The following is a 22,294-nucleotide window of genomic DNA, read 5'->3' on the forward strand; positions in this document are numbered from 1 at the left end:
TGGGTGTCAAATATGTATTTGGCAAATGAGTGGTTGAATGTAAGAATAAATTAGCTGATACAGTTGGCATTTCTACCTAGTCTCAAACATCAAAATAACTCAACCATTCTCCTGCAAGAGATGAACCATTTAGATTCAGAACAATCCGGGCAGAATTCGACACTTAAGCCTCACTCTGTCCTATTTGCAAAGCAATTGAAAGCAAGGGATTTGTTCCATTTCCTTCCTTGTGTGTCTTGGTTTTCAAATGAGGTGTTTAATTCCAGCCAGCATGCTAAGCAAGTACAGACTCTGTGTTGAGCCTCCTGTTCTACCCTGGTAATTCTCACACAAAGCAGGACAGTTATTAACCCACTCTACAGATGCTGTAGCTGCATCTTGCAGATTGTCAAAGAGCAGTGACAGATATGCAGTGCCCGGCAGCCCCAAAAGTTGCTCTACAGGGCTCTGGACTAATAGCTTCCCCAAAAGTCATTATTGATCAAGTAAAGCTTCCAACTCAGGGAAAGTGATGGCTTAAGGCAAACAACAGTGTTTCGTAACAGAAATGGCTTGATCTGATTTGCTCTTAACAATCAGAACCTAATCATCTCAGTTCAAAAAAAATTTTGTACAGAGAATCTGTTGCAAGCCAGGGCCTATGGGTCTATGCCAGGGGCCACAGCATTCAAAGGAGAAGGAAACAGCTTTGTCCTATGGACTCTCTCACTCAATGTAGTGAAATAATGATTTACGCTAAAGTCCACGTATGTGTCAAAGATGTGTTTTTTTGAAACAGGAAAATGTCTGTCTTCGGATGACCATTTAAAATATCGCAGGTGATATTTGACGTTTGCTGTATAAAACAAACAAAAAATAGCCACTCTCAGGAGCTAGTATCTATTCTTTTGCACCATGATTATGGAGTAGGTTTAAATTCCCTAATCATGTGAGCAACAAAGGCAGTAATGGCAAGGATGGTGGTCTGATGTACCTAGATTAAAATAGCTTCCCATTTATACTAGTTTCAGACTCTGTACTCTGGGTGCCTGGATCTTAATGTATCTAAAACTCACCTCCCACTCCAATTTGACCTCTTCTTCTGAGATCTATCTGCTTCTCCAAGCTTCAATGCACCCTTCTACTCCTGACCACGTTTAGGTTTCTGGTCACTCGTAACTGGTCACTATCCCAACCCTTGAAGACAAGCAGATTCTTAAGCCACTCAACTGCCAGACCAGAGGCATACCTCCTGCCTTTCAACCCAAATCCTGCCTAAAGAACCCTGCTATGCAGCTGCCAGGATCGCGGAACGGCAGTGACAGAGACAGTGAAGTGGAGCGGTGCCCACTTGGAGACTGACCTGGCTTTGGATTCCACCCCTGGACAGCTTTATATTTTCTGAGGAATTAGAATTTGAGCTCTGAGAACAGGAACCATTTTGTCTGGATCTCTTCAAAAGAAATCATATGCAAGAGCGCATGGTAGGAACTCATTGCATTAAATCGAATTTAATTAAGATACTCTGAAAGGTAACTGAATAAAATGGCTAAAGTAACTGGCTTACCTTTCACACTGAAAACCTATTTGTGAGCTTTCGACACAGGTCCAGATCAAGAAAATAATATTTGGTATCAGTGTTAGGTACAGGTATAGATAGGGATAGGTAGGTAGTAGATAGACAGATGATAGGTAGGTGGATAGACAGATGCATAGATAGATAGATAGATAGATAGATAGATAGATGATAGTTAAAAATAATAGGAACCGAGATGCTAAAGGAAGTCTAGAAGAAGCCATGAACATCAGCCACGAGGACCAATATCCAGTCCTCCTAAGGGAATCCTCAGTTTGGCCTGTCTGAAAGTGAGAGAGTGGAATACTAAGAATATCTTTTAAACAGTAGATCTGATCCCCTACATTATCTCTGGAAATACAAACACCAAGCTTTCTGAGAATAGCAAGAGAGCCAAGTGATGGCCTAAAGTCCAAGGTCAGTAAAAAGATGCCAAGTCAGACATAATCACAGTAGCACTTTGTTCAGGGACTTCCAAGTGGACGCATATGATGGACAGAAGAAACCAGTGTTTACTGAAGTTCTCCTATGTACCAAATGTTTTGCACATATCAACAAATTAAGTACTTACTAGTAGCCAGTATTTGTCTATTACAGGCCTGTGGTGGATTGCAGGTGATAGGCAGACATGTGGAATTCTGCCATGGAAAGGGCTTTAGTGATAAATGAGTTCAGGATCTTTATCTCAAAATTTAGGAAACCAAGGTTTGGAATGAGAAAGCAACTTGCCCAAGGTCATACTTGATTTTTTTTTTTTTTTTTTTTTTTTGCGGTACGCGGGCCTCTCCCTGCTGTGGCCTCTCCCGTTGCGGAGCACAGGCTCCGGATGCGCAGGCTCAGCGGCCATGGCTCACGGGCCCAGCCGCTCCGCAGCATGTGGGATCCTCCCGGACTGGGGCACGATCCCGTGTCCCCTGCATCGGCAGGTGGACTCTCGACCACTGCGCCACCAGGGAGGCCTCAGACTTGATTTTTGACAATTTGTCAGCATCAGAGCTGAACTTAGACCCCATAAATCTTGACTCTCAGTTCAAAGCTCTTTCCATTAATCTATTCAATCTTCTCAAGAGGAATTCTCAGACATGGGATCAGCATTCACTTTCTATGGAGGCCAAAATCAACCGCAGAAGAAAATACATGAGTCTGGAACGTTAGACTACTCAGAAATCCTAGCATCTGTACAGAGTGATGGGGCCTATGAAGAAACTGCTTTTTATTACAGTAATCCAAATTGCTGCCAACCAAAGGGAAACAGATTCACTCTTAACCCCCCATTCTATCCGCTCCTTTGCATAAGGAGCATGGATCAGGGGAGAGTATTTACTTACTGTGTTGCCTTAAGGCACTGAACTTCTCTGAGCTGCATTTGAATCACCTATCGAGTGAAGACAGTGATAATACAGAAGTTCTTCATTATCTCAATTTTATTATCTGAGTCTTCACAACAGGAAAGCAAACGCCATCATAACATGAACATTTTCTCTAATGGTGTACTGAGTTGATCATTTATAAAAACTAGTCTGTTCTCCACATCCCTTCTCTCTGAAAATTCATATCTATCTCTAACCATTAAATCGATGTATTTGATCATTAGTCTGTAAATATAACGCAAATCCTTTGCCAAGCAAAACTACACATCTCAGAAAAGTTTCAGAATTTCAAGTGATGAACAAGAGTAGTACTGCAAAACAGTGCAAGCCACGCACAAAGCCACTGACATATAAGGATCTTGGTCTCATTAGGCAGCTCAAAATTGTAGAAGAGAGCAAAGGCGAGGTTGATGACACAGCAGGCATTTTGAAGGAGAAAGATTCGAATATCAACATAACAAACAATAAAAGTCACTGAAAAAACCGATACATCCATGAATATTTCTCAAAAGTAACCTTCAAAAAGATTATCCTTTGAAAGTTAATTAAACATGAAGGGATGTTGCATTGTGCTCTCACACACTTTTGGCAGAATCATGGTTTTTAAAAAAGAAAAACTTGCTATTTTCTATAATTAGCCCTAGTTGTCTTTATAACCAAAATTCTTTTTTTTATGAGAAAGACATTATTTTCACTACTATAACTCCATTTTTTCAAAATAAAGTCTCAATTGAAAACTTTTCTCCTTTTATACCATGAAATTTTTGTTGCAGCTTTAAGTAGATTCTCTTGTGAATAATCATCCTTGCATATATTAAGCTCTCTTTTATCTATCGCTAAATAGGGAGAATTTTGTAGGAACTGGAGCACATCAGCCAAGAACAATTTCACCCAATATCTACACAACTGCTTAGGTTCTCAAAATCTCCAAATGGCCCCTTACATGATTCTATTAACAAGCCCAAAGTACTCATAGTCTTTAGGACAACAGTTTACCATTCAATATTGGAACTGTACCATGCAGCCCCGTGACTACTGCTTCCAGGAAAGTGTAAAATTGGGAAGCAGTGCTGGATGAACTGGTAACAGCCGACTTCAGGATGAGTTCAACTCTCTCCAGTTGCCTCTTTACTTACTGTTCAGCTGCGATCCTTGCTCATCCTCAGATCCGAAGATCAGAGGAAATGATGATCTTATTTCCAATTAGAACAAATAGTAGCTATCTTGAGCTGTATCATTAATCCTTTCAGGGACATTTGTATTGTGTTACTTATCCTGTGGCCTACAATGAGGCATAAAAGAAGAATCCCTTTCCTTTTCCTGTCTCTAAATGCAGGTCCAAATAATTGCTCCTGCTGCTGGAGATGAAGGTTAATTTGAAGTAAAGACCCAGATGGGGAAATTTTCACTTGTCCAAGCAACGGAATCAAGTGTTATAGCCACTGTCACAAAACTGTCACCTTGTGACTTTGCTTTTTGCAAAGCCTCAGTTTTGTAATGCCGTCACTTGGTATGTACTTGCTATTTAGGAATGTATGCCAAGAACATCTCATCCTTAGGCACCAAAGTTTTTTTATTAAAACTATTTAACACAGCAATTTTAGTATTTGCCAAGTCATTCACTTATTCAGTAACAAATGTACCAAACCTGTGTTAGGGCTGGAGATACAAAGATGACTACAGAACTATCTCTACCCTTAGAGAGTTTAGAAAGTAACGGGTGCAGCAAAGAAGGGATGCTAAATTTAATAGTGATACTTCAGAAGAAACATCATGAAAAATAAAAAATATGGAAAATAATTTTCCTTCCTAGCCTCTAGTGGTTTTTTTAGAGCTCTTTCTAGTATTAATCTTATTCAATAGCAGCTGACATCCTAGATTTACCCAGCAAAACACCTGAGGGATACAATATATCCAATTAGTGCTAGTGGTTTGCTTAGGTATGGGGGAATATGTGTCAGTGTCTTGGTTTGAGGAGTAATCTATCTGGGGGACACACTCAAGAGATTCTTATGCATCCCTCACTCTTAAAGTGTATTAAAAATTTACCTTATAAGAATCATCTGGAATGCTCATTAAACACACAGATTCCTGGGCCCTTTCACTGGAGAGTCAGATTCAGGAGGTCTGGGGTAGACCCACAAATCTGTGTATTCAATAAACATCCAGGTGATTCTTAGCATCGTGCTAACAGAGCTTTAGAAAAACTTTTAAAACTAGTCTTGAATTTTAAGCAATTGTGCTACTTATTTCTTAGCTGCTAATTTGGGGCTTTTTAACTACTTCTCAACATTTGACAGAAAAATACTAGTTTTCGTTCTAGAATCCCACTGACAGTTAAAAGTTACCAAAGCTGTTTCTTTTCTTTTTCCATCTAATCTCTACATATACAACATTAAAAACAAAGGGATACAACTAACCAACAGGAAGGCTGAAAATTGCCGAAGAATGTTACAAATTTACTGACCTTTTTCTCCAATCAAGAGGAAACATTTTTTTCCATTCTGTTTAGGATAGGATTAGAAAAGGACCCTCTCGTCAGCATTCTCAGACACAGCAAGTGTTTTCTCGGCAGTTACCAGGCACTTTAGGAAATTACTCTGCCAATCTCTTTAGGAACCCTCTCAGTTATGTGGTTTGGTATGTCTGTATCCAAATTATTGATTTTGGATCAAACTATAAAATGCAAAGATGAAAGAAAATATTTATCAAAAGTGACTGAGTGAAAATATAACCCAGACTTATGTTTGGAAACTTTCTATTATCAGAAGTAAAGGGACTAGAGTTAAGTCTACCCCAAAAATGCCAAGAAGTTGGAAGAAGGCAGCTTTCAGACCAATTGTATGGCAGGAGAAATCTGGCAGAGCACTCCTGACTGCTTCCTTAACTCACTTCTTACTGAATGACACCCTTTCAAGATGTCATTTCCTTCCAAGGATTCAGAGTTCTCGTAGTCCGCTCTGCTATTTCCTGATCAAAACCTGTTCTTAGAAAAAGATCATATAATCTATTTACCTTAGAGATGTCTGTCTGAAAACCACTTCCATGTAAAAGAAATAATTCTAGTTGTAGTTGTAGAAATATCAAGAATCATAAGTCAGGCTATGGCAATTTTGTTGTTCTGTCCCATAATGGTGAGGCATCCTGATATGCTGAGATCATACAATTTACCCTAGGAATATAATTAAAACTAGATAAGGAATCATATTCCTATGGAGACTTTAGGGGCTTGTGATTACATTTATCAAATTATAGAGCTATGGCTAATTGTGTGCAAGTGGAAATTAACGACCCTTTAATAATAGAGTTATAGATATCCAACTTATATATAATAAAGTTGAAAAAGATTAACATTTAAACCTAAACAGGGGGAATTTGCTTCTATCTACTTATGGTATAGTTCATAACACTGGGGAAACGAATCTTCACGTGGTCCCTCTGCTCTCATATCCTTGCAGATGCTCAGAGAAATAAGACCATAAGGAAGCAGCCCATAGCCTTGACTTTGATGGCCTGGGCATGAGTTTCAGCATGGGAGCTGGAGAAAACTTCAAGAAAAAATTAAAAATAATTTGGGGAGGAGTAGAGTTTATTCCTCAGGGAAAGGACACTTGGAAAAGAGAAAAAGGAAAGGAGGAGAGGAGAATGGAAAGTAAGGTAGTGTTGATAATAAAAAGATTTGTAAAAGAAGGAAAGCAAATATTCAATTTTAGTTTACTTTTACAACTATATAAACCATCTCCATCTTCACAAACTCTCAGAAAAGCGTCCGAGACTGAATCCACTAAAATACCTCATGGGAATGTTTTCATTTTTATAGTTCTGGTGGAAATGAGAGAAAGATGTGGCATTCAAGGTACATATCGTGGAATGGGACAGCACGCTTGGTAGAACAGGGTAATTCAGCCACTAAACTGCTTGATCAGAAGCAAGATCTCAGCACCAGAGATGACCAGGATGGTGCAGACATCACTTCCCCAACATCGGTGCCCAATCATATATACACACACGCAGGTTCTCTGCCACTATCATTGGATGGGGTTTCAGCCAACTTCATTTGAAATTCAAAGGTAAATGCATATGGGGGTTACACATATAATTGTAGTCCACATAAGAATGCTTTAGTAATATAGTATGCACATACATATCTTTTCTTTAAAAATATATCTTTATTGGAGTATAATTGCTTCATAATGCTGTGTTAGTTTCTGTTGTCCAACAAAGTGAATCAGCCATATGCATACATATATCCCCATATCCCCTCCCTCTTGAGTCTCCCTCCCACCCTCCCTATCCCACCCCTCTAGGTGGTCACAAAGCACTGAGCTGCTCTCCCTGTGCTATGCAGCTGCTTCCCACTAGCTATCTATTTTACATTTGGTAGTGTATATATGCCCATGCCACTCTCTCACTTTGTCCCAGCTTACCCTTCCCCCTCCCCGTGTCCTAAAGTCCATTCTCTATGTCTACGTCTTTATTCCTGCCCTGCAACTAGGTTCATCAGTACCATTTATTTTTTAAGATTCCATATATATGTGTTAGCATACGATATTTGTTTTTCTCTTTCTGACTTACTTCACTCTGTATGACAGACTCTAGGTCCATCCACCTCACTACAAATAACTCAATTTCATTTCTTTTTATGACGAGTAATATTCCATTGTAAATATGTGCCACGTCTTCTTTATCTATTCATCTGTCGATGGACATTTAGGTTGCTTCCACGTCCTGGCTATTGTAACTAGTAGTACGCACATACATATCTACATTTAAGTCTGTCCAAGTATGGATGCAGTATAGGCGTGAGTATTTGTGTATTATGATGATACCATTTGGTTTTTATCCATTTATTCTAAGCTCTCTTAGTTGTTTTAAATTCTACTAGGCAGTAGAGTGGACAGATCTATGGGAAGTAGAGAGGTGCACAAGGAAGTACAGTGCTCTGTCCTAAAAAATCTGCATATTTAATCCTAAGTATTATAAGTTATTATCCTTACACCCCAACTTCCTACTTTGACCCTAAAGTAAAAATGTATGGCATGATATTTGGTAAAGGAAACAAACATGTTTGATTCAACTGCTACCTCATTCTGTTTATTCATACCCCTGCCCATGAGGGGCAAATTGTGCTCTGTGCCTACATCCTTCAGATAAGCACACATAGGTCAGGACCAAGAAATTTCTTCTCCATGCAAGTCTATAGGCCTGCCTCTCTCAGTCGCCACTAATAGGGTTCAACAGATGTGGGGCAGTAATCCTGGGTAAGAGAACCTATTTGACAGACCCAAATTCTCCTTCAGCTATATTGCTCCAATTGGGAAAAAGGTAGTAGAAAGCCCAGTTGTGGCTATAGATCCAAGAAACTTTTCTTGATCTATGTTTTTACTAAAAATAAGTCTAGAATTTTGATCCCTGTCCATCTTATCCCTGGCAAAGATTCTTATTTGATTCCAAGCTTGTACTGGGGGCAGGTGATGCACGATTAATTATCACCTTAAAGCTCCAACAGTGTAATCTATTTCCAGTGAGAATTATGCTATAACTAAAACAGAAATAATTGGGTAATTGATGGTGATTGCCTTGCAGCTATGTCCTGAATGCCATTTCTAAAAAGGAAGCCAATTTTCTAAAAACGCATGTTAAATGTTGCACACAATTGATTCTCTATGTCATTAAGCCAAGGAGGATATTACTTAGGGGGTTATTCATTTTTATTTTACTTTAATGAATGTTAAGAACATCTAAATCACTTACAACAATTAAGACAATTAGCTCTGTGTGGAACTGTGAAGTTGGACCTCACTCCACTCTTTCAGTTTCTGTTATTTTCTTCCTTTACTAGAATTCACTTTGATAAATCACAAGTCAGAACAACGTGTATTTGGCTCCCTTTTTTCATACACTGTGTATGTTCTTGTTGAATATTAGTTTCCCTTTCAGATTTTCTGGGGAAGAGAAGAAATAGTAACCTTTCAATATATATCACCAGGTTGAAATATCTGGATGGATTCTGACTACTGACTTTTCAGTTCTATATTTTATATCAAATTTAAAGCTGAACTTCTCTTTCTTTTTTTTTTTTTTTTTTTTTTTGCGGTACACAGGCCTCTCACTGTTGTGGCCTCTCCCGCTGTGGAGCACAGGCTCGAGACGCACAGGCTCAGCGGCCATGGCTCACGGGCCCAGCTGCTCCGGGCATGTGGGATCTTCCCGGACCAGGGCACGAACCCGTGTCCCCTGCATCGGCAGGCGGACTCCCAACCACTGCACAACCAGGGAAGCCCTGAATTATCTTTTGAACATCTGATTTCCTAAGGAAACTAGCACAGTTGTTAAATCAAAGTCACTTTTTTTTTTTTTTTTTTTTTTTTTTGCGGTACGTGGGCCTCTCACTGTTTTGGCCTCTCCCGTTGCGGAGCACAGGTTCCGGACGCGCAGGCTCAGCGGCCATGGCTCACGGGCCCAGCCGCTCCGCGGCATGTGGGATCCTCCTGGACCGGGGCACGCACCCGCGTCCCCTGCATCGGCAGGCGGACTCTCAACCACTGCGCCACCAGGGAAGCCCTGAACTTCTCTTTTATTGCAGAGTACAATAAATAACAAAAAAAGCTGGATTATGGAGTATTATAGTTAATAGCAGCAATCATTTGAATGTATATAATTCTATTCTCTGAATAGTTTCCAAATATTTCATATATTGGCATATCTATTTAAAATATTTTTCTAAAATGTATGGGTTGAAATACAGTGAGATGAAAACTAGCATTTCTTAAGCACTTATATTTCAGGTGCTTCATAAAATATGGCTTATTTATTCTTCACAGTAGCCTTATCACAGTGTTCTCAAGCTTCGGTTTACATAAGGACCATCCATACGGCTTGGTAAAAAGGCAAATCCCCAGGGTCCACCTAGCCAAGATTCTGTTTCGGAAAATCTTGAAAGACCTCAGGGATTTATATTTTTAACAGTCTTTCCTAGATAACTCTGATGTAGGTGGTACATGAAACACAATGTGAGAAGCATTGCCTATTATGCGATTGTTTTAGATGAACAAAATAAGAGTCAGGAAGGTTAAGTAACTTGTCTAAGGTCACCTATTCATAGAAAAAGTGGGTAGAATGCTTTTACTCTTGAGAGAAAGCAAGTAAATCTTATGAAGAATGAGGAAAATGTTAAGAAACAAGAAAGAAAATATGAGGCCTTGGCACAGACAAGGAACGGCCATGGAAATAAGAGATATTGGTAGGGTCTTTGGTTTTGGTTATGGCAGAGTGTCTATTATCAAATCTACCTCCTACCATAAGCAACTGGACAAAGTGTATTAAATAACTATTTGCAGACAGTTTTTAACAATCAACACAAGGCTCTGGTCATTGAAAGAAGGGAAGCATGAAGGTGAATGTACCACATTTATCCTGGTTTTCTCCCTGAGAAGACTTCCTAAACTATGGCACAGAGAAATAAAGCCCAAGAAGAGTGGTATTCTTGCTGGGTTGTGTAAGCAGAGATTAAAATTTGGAGCCTCCAAGACACTGGGGTTTGCAGATAGATTTTGATGCTCCTTACCTTTGGACCCTTCCTATGTAATAACCTATCAGAACATCCCCTCTAGGATTCTTGGCTAGTTCCTAAATTGCCTATTTACAAGGTAAGATTCCAAAAGATCTAGCAGAGAAAATCCACTGGGAGGCTGGAGAGCTCTGCATAGATTTCTGAGGCTGCAGAGTGCTGAGAAAATTTTGGATTTCAGGCCCAACCAGGGAAAAGAGATCTCTGCAAACATCTCAGGCTTCCAGTTGGGACCATGGAAGCACCATGCTGTAGGAGTAATGACCATGCACTGGGAGTAAAGTCTACTCTAAAAACTACCATTGGAATTTTGATAGGGATAGCACTGAATTTATAGATAGCTTTGGGTAGTATGGACATTTTAGCAATATTAATTCTTTCAATCCATGAACATGAATATATCTTTCCATTTATTTGTGGCTTCTTCAATTTCTTTCATCATAGTCTTGTAGTTTTCAGTGTACAGGTCTTTCACCTCCTTGGATAAATTTATTCCAAAATTTTCATTGTTTTTTATTCTATTGCGAATGAGATTGTTTCCTGTATTTGTTTTTCAGATATTCCAATGGTATTTTTCACAGAAATAGGAAAAACAATCTTAAAACGTGTATGGCACCACAAAAGACTCCAAATTGCAATCCTGAGAAAGAAGAAGAAAGCTGGAGGCATCACACTTCCTGATTTCAAACTACACTACTAACTATAGTAATCAAAACAACATGGTACTGGCATAAAAATAGACACCAAGACCAAAGGAACAGAACTGAAACCCAGAAATAAATCCATGTATGTATGGTCAACTAATATTTGATAAGGAGGCCAAGAATACTCAATGGGAGAAAAGATAGTCTCTACAAAAGATGGTGCTGGGAAAACTGGTTAACCACATGCAGAAGAATGAAATTGGAACCCTATCTGATGCCACTCACAAAAATCAACTCAAAATGGATTAAAGACTTAAAACATAAAACCTGAAACCATAACATTCCTAGAAGAAGGCATAGAGAAAAAGCCTCTTGAGATTAGTCTTGGCAACAATTTTTTGGTTATGACACCAAAAGCACAAGAAACAAAAGCTAAAATTAGTAATTTAACCCCTGATAAGGGGCTAATATCCAAAATATATAAGGAACTTATACAGCTCAATAGCAAAAAAACAACAAACAAAACCAGTCTGGTTTTAGAATGGGCAGAGGAACCAAACAGACACTTTTCCATAGAAGACATACAAATGGCCAATAGGTAGACGAAAAGGTGCTGAACATCACTAATCATCTGAGAAATGATTAGTGATCAAATCAAAACCACAAGATATCACCTCACACCTGTTAGAATTGCTACCATCAAAAAGACAAGATATAACAGTGTTGGTGAAGATGTGGAGAAAAGGGAATCGTTGTGCATGGTGGTGGGAATATAAATTGGTGCAGCAGCTATGGAAAACAGTACTGAGGTTCCTCAAAAAAATTAAAAATAGAAATACCATACGATCCGGCAATCCCACTGCTGGGTACATATCCAAAAGAAATGGAAACAGGCTCTCAAAGAGATATATACTCTCCCATGTTCACTGTGGCATTATTCACAATAGCCAAGATATGGGAACAACCTAAGTGTACATCAACAGATGAATTGATAAAGGAAATGTGGTGTATATTTATACAATGGAATATGATTATATAATAATGAGAAATAAGGACATCCTGCCATTTACAACTACGGAGAATGGACCTTGAGGACATTATGCTAAGTGAAATACGACACAGAAGGACAAATGCTGTAGGATATCACTTATACATGGAATCTAAAAATGCCAAACTCATAGAAATAGAGAGCAGAATGGTGGTTATGGGGGGTGCAGGGAGTGTGGGAGCAGAGTAGGAGAAATGGGGAAATTTTGATCAGAGGGTATAAACCTCCAGGTATAAGATGAATAAGTTCTGGGGATCTAATGTACAGGATTATTATTATAGTTAACAATAATGTGTCATAAACTTAAAAGTTGGTAAGAGAGTAAATCTTAAGTGTTCTCAGCACAAAAAAGAAATAACTATTATGTGACTTTATATAGGTGTCAACTAATGCTAGGGTGATAATCATTTTGCAATATATAAGTGTATCCCATCAATAGACTGTACACCTTAAACTTACACAATGTTATATGCCAATTATATCTCAGTAAAGTTTTTAAAAAAGAAGTAAGGTCTGCTCTCTAAGAGTAAGAACAAAAGTGCAATAGCTCCATCCTAATGAAGCCTAAAAGCAAGTCTCAGAATCCAGGTAATCCTCTCACAACTTAAATTCTTATGAAAACAAAATATAACTCTCTCTAGAGATTAATAACAAAATCTAGAGCATCTACAATATATCAACCACAAGGTCCAGAAGGTAAAATAAAAATTTACCAGATAGGTGAAGGTGGAAAAAACAGCAAATATTAACCGAGAGAAAAAAAAAATGAATGAAAGACCTAAGGGATATTAAAGATAATAGACTTAGCAGATGAGGTCTTCAAAATAACTATCATTAGCATATTAAATGATATAAAAGAAAAGATGGGCAAAACGAATGTAAAGTTAAAATATTTTAATGGTGTATTAGAAAAACATGACTCACATTGACATTTAAGATCTAAAAAATAGGGCTTCCCTGGTGGCGCAGTGGTTGAGAGTCCGCCTGCCGATGCAGGGGACACGGGTTCGTGCCCTGGTCCAGGAAGATCCCACATGCCGCGGAGCGGCTGGGCCCGTGAGCCATGGCTGCTGAGCCTGCGCGTCCGGAGCCTGTGCTCCACAACGGGAGAGGCCACGTCAGTGAGAGGCCCGCGTACCGCAAAAAAAAAAAAAAAAAAAAGATCTAAAAAATATAATATCTGAAACTAAAAACTCATAAGAGAAGATTGAACACAGTGGAACACAGGATTAGTAAAAGAAACTATTCAATAGAAAAATATCCAAACTGAAGAACTGAACCAGAAGAATGCATAAGACACATGTGAGACATATTAAAAAGGTCTAACACAAACATCATTGGAGTTTCAGAAGAGGAGAAGAAAATGTCCCCTGTTCAAATAAAAGTGGGATGAAAATTTTCCAAATCTGATAAAAAGCAACAACACACAAATGCAAGATATTCAGCAAACCCTATGTAAGAGTTTTAAAAAATAAATAAATAGGTACAATAGAGTCAAATTACTTTAGTTCACTGATGAGCAAATAAAATCAGCAGGAAAAACACATATTGCCTTCAAATGAACAAAAATAAAAGTGATAGTAGACTTCTGAATAGAAACTATGTCAGTTTCTTTAAGGAGCTGAAAGAAAAAGAGCTGCCAACCTAGAAGTCTATACCATTAAATAACCTTTAAAAATAAAGGCAAATACAAAAAGGGTAAAAATGAACAAAAGCTAAAATAAAATAAATACAAATGACAAAACCTGAAAGAATTTATTGCCAGCAGACTTGCATATAAAAGATTATCTCAGAGGGAAACACAGACCTACGGGAATAAATGGAAATAATAGAAAAGTGTGAAGATTTGAGCTATCCTTCAAGTTCATCAAATAGTGAAGCATTCAATGAGTGGCTCCATTTTTTCAAAGATTTGCCATTGCAGCAAAAGATGGGAAATATTGAAATATAACCAGAAATTTTAATTCCAGTCTTTCTGTAAGCTTTAAAATGTGTTGTTTTCATTATAACCATTTCTTAGTAACAAGATAAAATATATCAATGAAATTGACCCATACAACATATTGATCATATGCCATATATGTCATGATCTGATCTGCTAATTTCCAGTATTCATTTTAGTTACATCAGAGACTTGGAGATTTTGTGACATATAGTCTGAGATTAACAGACAAAGAAATGCAATGTGCAACTGTGGTTTCATTCTGTAAACCATAACCATAGATTGTGTGCTCACTGAAGGTAAAGTATCAAAAGTAGATCTTTCTGAATATAAATACAGGGCAGAAAACACTGGTCCAGCCTTAATCAGTTCTTAACTTCTTAGGAGATAATGCAAATCAAAGAAGGGGAATAGGGGGCGAGGGGGAAGATGGTGGAAGAGTAAGACGCGGAGATCACCTTCCTCTCCACAGATACATCAGAAATACATCTACAGGTGGAACAACTCCTACAGAACAACTACCGAACGCTGGCAGAAGACCTCAGACCTCCCAAAAGGCAAGAAACTCCCCACGTACCTGGGTAGGGCAAAAGAAAAAAGAATAAACAGAGACAAAAGAATAGGGATGGGACCTGCACCAGTGGGAGGGAGCCGTGAAGGAGGAAAGGTTTTCACACACTAGAAGCCCCTTCACGGGCGGAGAGTGCGGGTGGCGGAGGCAGAAAGCTTAAGAGCCGCGGAGGAGAGCACAGCAACAGGGGTGCGGGGGGCAAAGCAGAGAGATTCCCGCACAGAGGATCAGGGCCGACCAGCACTCACCAGCCCGAGAGGCTTGTATGCTCACCCGCCAGGGTGGGTGGGTCTGGGAGCTGAGGCTCGGGCTTCGGTCGGTGCGCAGGGAGAGGACTGGTGGCCTCTCAAACAAACCCAAAACAATTAAGAAAATAGGAATAGGAACATACATATCAATAATTACCTTAAATGTAAATGGATTAAATGCTCCCACCAAAAGACACAGACTGGTTGAATGGATACAAAAACAAGACCCATATATATAATGTCTACAAGAGACCCACTTCAGACCTAGAGACACATACACACTGAAAGTGAGGGGATGGAAAAAGATATTCCATGCAAATGGAAATCAGAAGAAAGCTGGAGTAGCAATTCTCATATCAAAAAAAATAGACTTTAAAATAAAGACTATTAGAAGAGACAAAGAAGGACACTACAAAATGATCAAGGGATCAATCCAAGAAGAAGATATAACAATTGTAAATATTTATGCACCCAACATAGGAGCACCTCGATACATAAGGCAAATACTAACAGCCATAAAAGGGGAAATCAACAGTAACCCATTCATAGTAGGGGACTTTAACACCCCACTTTCACCAATGGACATATCATCCAAAATGAAAATAAATAAGGAAACACAAGCTTTAAATGATACATTAAAAAAGATGGGGCTTCCCTGGTGGCGCAGTGGTTGAGAGTCCGCCTGCCGATGCAGGGGACACGGGTTCGTGCCCCGGTACGGGAAGATCCCACATGCCGCGGAGTGGCTGAGCCCGTGAGCCATGGCCGCTGAGCCGGCGCGTCCGGAGCCTGTGCTCCGCAACGGGCGAAGCCACAGCGGTGAGAGGCCTGTGTACCGCAAAAAAAAAAAAAAAAAAAAAAAAAAAGATGGACTTAATTGATATTTATAGGACATTCCATCCAAAAACAACAGAATACACATTTTTCTCAAGTGCTCATGGAACATTCTCCAGGATAGATCATAGATTGGGTCACAAATCAAGCCTTAGACAAATTTAAGAAAACTGAAATTGTATCAAGTATCTTTTCCGACCACAACGCTATGAGACTAGATATCAATTACAGGAAAAGATCTGTAAAAAATACAAACACATGGAGGCTAAACAATACACTACTTAATAATGAAGTGATCACTGAAGAAATCAAAGAGGAAATAAAAAAATACTTAGAAACAAATGACAATGGAGACACGACGACCCAAAACCGATGGGATGCAGCAAAAGCAGTTCTAAGAGGGAAGTCTATAGCAATACAATCCTAAGAAACAGGAAACATCTCGAATAAACAACCTAACCTTGCACCTAAAGCAATTAGAGAAAGAAGAACAAAAAACACCCCAAAGTTAGCAGAAGGAAAGAAATCATAAAGATCAGATCAGAAATAAATGAAAAAGAAATGAAGGAAACGATAGCAAAGATCAATAAAACTAAAAGCTGGTTGTTTGAGAAGATAAACAAATTGATAAACCATTAGCCAGACTCACCAAGAAAACAAGGGAGAAGACTCAAATCAATAGAATTAGAAATGAAAAAGGAGAAGTAACAACTGACACTGCAGAAATACAGAATATCACGAGAGAGGGCTTCCCTAGTGGTGCAGTGGTTGGGAGTCCGCCTGCCGATGCAGGGGATGCGGGTTCGTGCCCCGGTCCAGGGGGATCCCACATGCCGTGGAGCGGCTGGGTCCGTCAGCCATGGCCGCTGAGCCTGCACGCCCGGAGCCTGTGCTCCACAGCAGGAGAGGTCACAACAGTGAGAGGCCCGCGTACTGCAAAAAAAGAAAAGAAAGATCATGAGAGATTACTACAAGCAACTCTATGCCAATAAAATGAACAACCTGGAATAAATGGAAAAATTCTTAGAAAAACACAACCTACCAAGACTGAATCAGGAAGAAATAGAAAATATGAACAGACCAATTACAAGCACTGAAATTGAAACTGTGATTAAAAATCTCCCAACAAACAAAAGCCCAGGACCAGATGGCTTCACAGGCGAATTCTATCAAACATTTAGAGAAGAGCTAACACCTATCCTTCTCAAACTCTTCCAAAATATAGCAGAGGGAGGAACACTCTCAAACTCATTCTACAAGGCCAGCATCACCCTGATACCCAAACCAGACAAGGATGTCACAAAGAAAGAAAACTACATGCCAATATCACTGATGAACATAGATGCAAAAATCCTCCACAAAATACTAGCAAACAGAACCCAACAGCACATTAAAAGGATCATATATCATGATAAAGTGGGGTTTATTCCAGGAATGCAAGGATCCTTCAGTATATGCAAATCAATCAATGTGATACAACATATTAACAAACTGAAGGAGAAAAACCATATGGTCATCTCAATAAATGCAGAGAAAGCTTTTGACAAAATTCAACACCCATTTATGATAAAAGCCTTCCAGAAAGTAGGCACAGAGGGAACTTTCCTCAATATAATAAAGGCCATATATGACAAACCCACAGCCAACATCGTCCTCAATGGTGAAAAACTGAAAGCATTTCCACTAAGATCAGGAACAAGACAAGGTTGCCCACTCTCACCACTCTTATTCAACATAGTTTTGGAAGTTTTAGCCACAGCAATCAGAGAAGAAAAGGAAATAAAAGGAATCCAAATCGGAAAAGAAGAAGTAAAGCTGTCACTGTTTGCAGATGACATGATACTATACACAGAGAATCCTAAAGATGCTACCAGAAAACTGCTGGAGCTAATCAATGAATTTGAAAAGTAACAGGATACAAAATTAATGCAGAGAAATCTCTGGCATTCCTATACACTAATGAAGAAAAATCTTAAAGTGAAATCAAGAAAACACTCCCATTTACCACTGTAACAAAAAGAATAAAATATCTAGGAATAAACCTACCTAAGGAGACAAAAGACCTATATGCAGAAAATTATAAGACACTGATGAAAGTAATTAAAGATGATACAAATAGATGGAGAGATATACCATGTTCTTGGATTGGAAGAATCAACATTGTGAAAATGACTATACTACCCAAAGCAATCTACAGATTCAGTGCAATCCCTATCAAACTACCAATGGCATTTTTCACAGAACTAGAACAAAAAATTTCACAATCTGTATGGAAACACAAAGGACCCCGAATAGCCAAAGCAATCTTGAGAATGAAAAACGGAGCTGGAGGAATCAGGCTCCCTGACTTCAGACTATACTACAAAGCTACAGTAATCAAGATAGTATGGTACTGGCACAAAAACAGAAATATAGATCAGTGGAACAGGATAGAAAGCCCAGAGATAAACCCACGCACATACGGTCACCTTATCTTTGATAAAGGAGTCAGGAATGTATAGTGGAGAAAGGACAGCCTCTTCAATAAATGGTGCTGGGAAAACTGGACAGGTACATGTAAAAGTATGAGATTAGAACACTCCCTAACACCATACACAAAAATAAGCTAAAAGACCTAAATGTAAGGCCAGTAACTATCAAACTCTTAGAGGAAAACATAGGCAGAACGCTCTATGACATAAATCACAGCAAGATCCTTTTTGACCCACCTCCTAGAGAAATGGAAATAAAAACAAAAATAAACAAATGGGACCTAATGAAACTTCAAAGCTTTTGCACAGCAAAGGAAACCATAAACAAGACCAAAAGACAACCCTCAGAATGGGAGAAAATATTTGCAAATGAAGCAACTGACAAAGGATTAATCTCCAAAATTTACAAGCAGCTCATGCAGCTCAATAACAAAAAAACAAACAACCCAATCCAAAAATGGGCAGAAGACCTACATAGACATTTCTCCAAAGAAGATATACAGACTGCCAACAAACAGATGAAAGAATGCTCAACATCATTAATCATTAGAGAAATGCAAATCAAAACTACAGTGAGATATCATCTCACACCAGTCAGAATGGCCATCATCAGAAAATCTACAAACAATAAATGCTGGAGAGGGTGTGGAGAAAAGGGATCACTCTTGCACTGCTGGTGGGAATGTGAATTGGTACAGCCACTGTGGAGAACAGTATGGAGGTTCCTTAAAAATCTGCAAATAGAACTACCATATGACCCAGCAATCTCACTACTGGGCATATACCCTGAGAAAACCATAATTCAAAAAGAGTCATGTACCAAAATGTTCACTGCAGCTCTATTTACAATAGCCAGGAGATGGAAACAACCTAAGTGTCCATCATCAGATGAATGTATAAAGAAGATGTGGTACATATATACAATGGAATATTACTCAGCCATAAAAAGAAATGAAATTCAGCTATTTGTAACGAGGTGGATGGACCTAGAGTCTGTCATACAGAGTGAAGTAAGTCAGAAAGCAAAAGACAAATACCGTATGCTAACACATATATATGGAATTTAAGAAAAAAAATGTCATGAAGAACCTAGGGGTAAGACAGGAATAAAAACACAGACCTACTAGAGAATAGACTTGAGGATATGGGGAGGGGGAAGGGTAAGCTGTGACAAAGTGAGAGAGTGGCATGGACATATATACACTACCAAACATAAAATAGATAGCTAGTGGGAAACAGCTGCATACCACAGGGAGATCAGCTCGGTGCTTTGTGACCACCTAGAGGGGTGGGATAGGGAGGGTGGGAGGGAAAGAGACGCAAGAGGGAAGAGATAATGGGAACATATGTATATGTATAACTGATTCCCTTTGTTATAAAGCAGAAACTAACACACCATTGTAAAGCAATTATACTCCAATAAAGATGTAAAAAAAAAAAAGGGGGAATAGTAGATTATTATAGAATTCTCTTTCCCAAACTTCCTATTCACATATCTTTTATTGATGATTTACATTGTAATTGATGTCCGAAGTGCTACAAGAACAAATATTAATAGACATAGTCCATTCTCAAAAGCTTCCAGTCTAATAGGAAAAGAGAGAAATGCAATAACAGATAAATGCAATGAAGTGTTTTAGGTGATATAATAGAAATCTAGAAAGTTTCAGTGCAATACGAAGGAGAAAATGAGCAATTCATCCTGGAATGTGTCAAAATAGTACTCATGGGACTTCCCTGGTGGTGCAGTGGTCAAGAATTCACCTGCCAATGCAGGGGACATGGGTTAGATCCCTGGTCCGGGAAGATCCCACATGCCGCAGAGCAACTAAGCCCACATGCCACAACTACTGAGCCTGTACTCTAGAGCACTGTGCCGCAACTACTGAGCCCATGCACCACAACTACTGAGCCCACGCGCTGCAACTACTGAGCCCATGCATCACAACTACTGAAGCCCACGTGCTCTAGGGCCCACGTGCTGCAACTACTGAAGCCCGCAGGCCTAGAGCCTGTGCTCCGCAACAAGAGAAGCCACCGCAGAGAGAAGCCCACGCACCAAAACGAAGAGTAGCACCCACTCGCCACAACTAGAGAAAGCCTGCGCACAGCAATGAAGACCCAGGGCAACCAAATAAAATAAAATAAAAGTATTCATAGGAGAGGTGACGTGAGCTCTAAATTTTGAAAGATGAGAGGCAATTTGCCAATGGCCATGAAAGAGAAAAGCATGTCAGGCAGAAGAGGCAGAGAGGAAGGGCATGGTTTATAAAAACAGTATTAATAAATTGGTAGTGAATGTGGCACCATGTATGAGGTGAAGCATGGTTAAAGGGATGCTGGGGATGTTCACAAAGGACACATTACTGAGGATATTGTATGCCACGTATAAGATACAGGCTCTTGTTTTATTGGGTAAAACTGCCATTACTTAGTCCAAGCCTTCTTCAAATGGAAAAAAAATGTAGCCAAGCCCTACTAGAACTGTGCTAACATGGTACTCATAAACCACATACGGCTATTTAAATTTAAATGTAATAAAATTAAAAATTCACCTCCTTGGACTTCCCTGGTAGCACAGTGGTTAAGAATCTGCCGGCCAATGCAGGGGACACGGGTTCGAGCCCTGGTCCAGGAAGATCTCACATGCTGCGGAGCAACTAAGCCCGTGGGCCACAACTACTGAGCCTGTGCTCTAAAGCCCATGAGCCACAATTACTGAGCCCATGTGCCACAACTACTGAAGCCCGCGCGCCTAGAGCCCATGCACCACAACAAGAGAAGCCACCGCAATGAGAAGCCTGCACACCGCAACAAAGAGTAGCCCCCGCTCACCGCAACTAGAGAAAGCCCGTGCACAGCAACAAAGACCCAATGCAGCCAAAAATAAAAAATTAATTAGTTTAAAAAAATTCACCTCCTTGGCTGCACTAGCTAAATCTGAAATATTATAAGACATATGTAGCTAGTGGCCAGTGGACTCTACAGCACATTCAGTGGCTTGACAAAACCTAAGTTTGTCTTTCACTCACTTAAGTAAAGGCCAAAACAGGAGTTCCAGATAAGAGTCAATGGAAGTTTCATTATCCCAGTCATTCAAAATCCAGGCTGACAGAATCTCTGTTATCTTCAAAATATGGCTTTCCAAATCATATTAAGCATCAATACGCAGACAGTAGATTGGGGAAGAGCATTGGAGGGTCTTGTAAAAGACTTGATGGGTCAGAACTATAGGAAATATATTTCCCTTCTGTTAACACCTTTTTGACTAGAAAAAACACAGTGCTATGGGCATAGGAAGACTGGGAAAGATAGTGTAGCTCAAAGCCCAGGAAGAAAAGGAAACACGTATGTAGATTTGTCCACAATCTCAGTCACTCCTCGATAACTCAAGGTCTTCATTATTAACTGCAATCATTACACTGTGCCCTGATGCTCAGAGGCCATCTTCACCCATGGGTGTCTGTCCTTCTACTAAATGCCTCCAGGCTCTGGGATTTACAGAGTGATTCTCTACCTTCTGCTTCACTGTCAATTACAGTTGTTGTTATGGTTGCTTGTTTCCCCACTCTTGTGTTTTAGCCTAGATCAAACAAAAAATTCCTATAATACAGACATACAGACTTGTTATATAAGTAACCCAAAGTTTTCACCCTTCTAAGTCAATTACGTTCTATATGCTTCTTCCTTAGATTAAAGTGCATTTGATTTCTGTTTTTTTCTTTTTCTCTCCATTAATAGCCTACTTCCTTACCTTTAAGTATTTATGACAGCTTTGAGATCGCTGAAGATCTGACTCCTGGTTAAGTCAGGTATTGTTCTTTATATCTACGACTGTTATAAAAGACTTATTTATAGACAGCATCTGTTTTTCTGGACTATTGACTGGTAACATTGGTTCTACTGCACAGGAATTTTTATGTAATAAATACCATCTATGGCCAAGAGTGGAAGGACATTGTTTATGAACTAACTTTTGGCCTTTCATCAATGCTAATTTATGTATGATACCCAGAGGGCTTCACCAAACTTGCAATCTAA

The sequence above is a fragment of the Phocoena sinus genome, chromosome 17, assembly GCF_008692025.1.
Source record: "Phocoena sinus isolate mPhoSin1 chromosome 17, mPhoSin1.pri, whole genome shotgun sequence".
Classification (NCBI taxonomy): Eukaryota; Metazoa; Chordata; class Mammalia; order Artiodactyla; family Phocoenidae; genus Phocoena; species Phocoena sinus.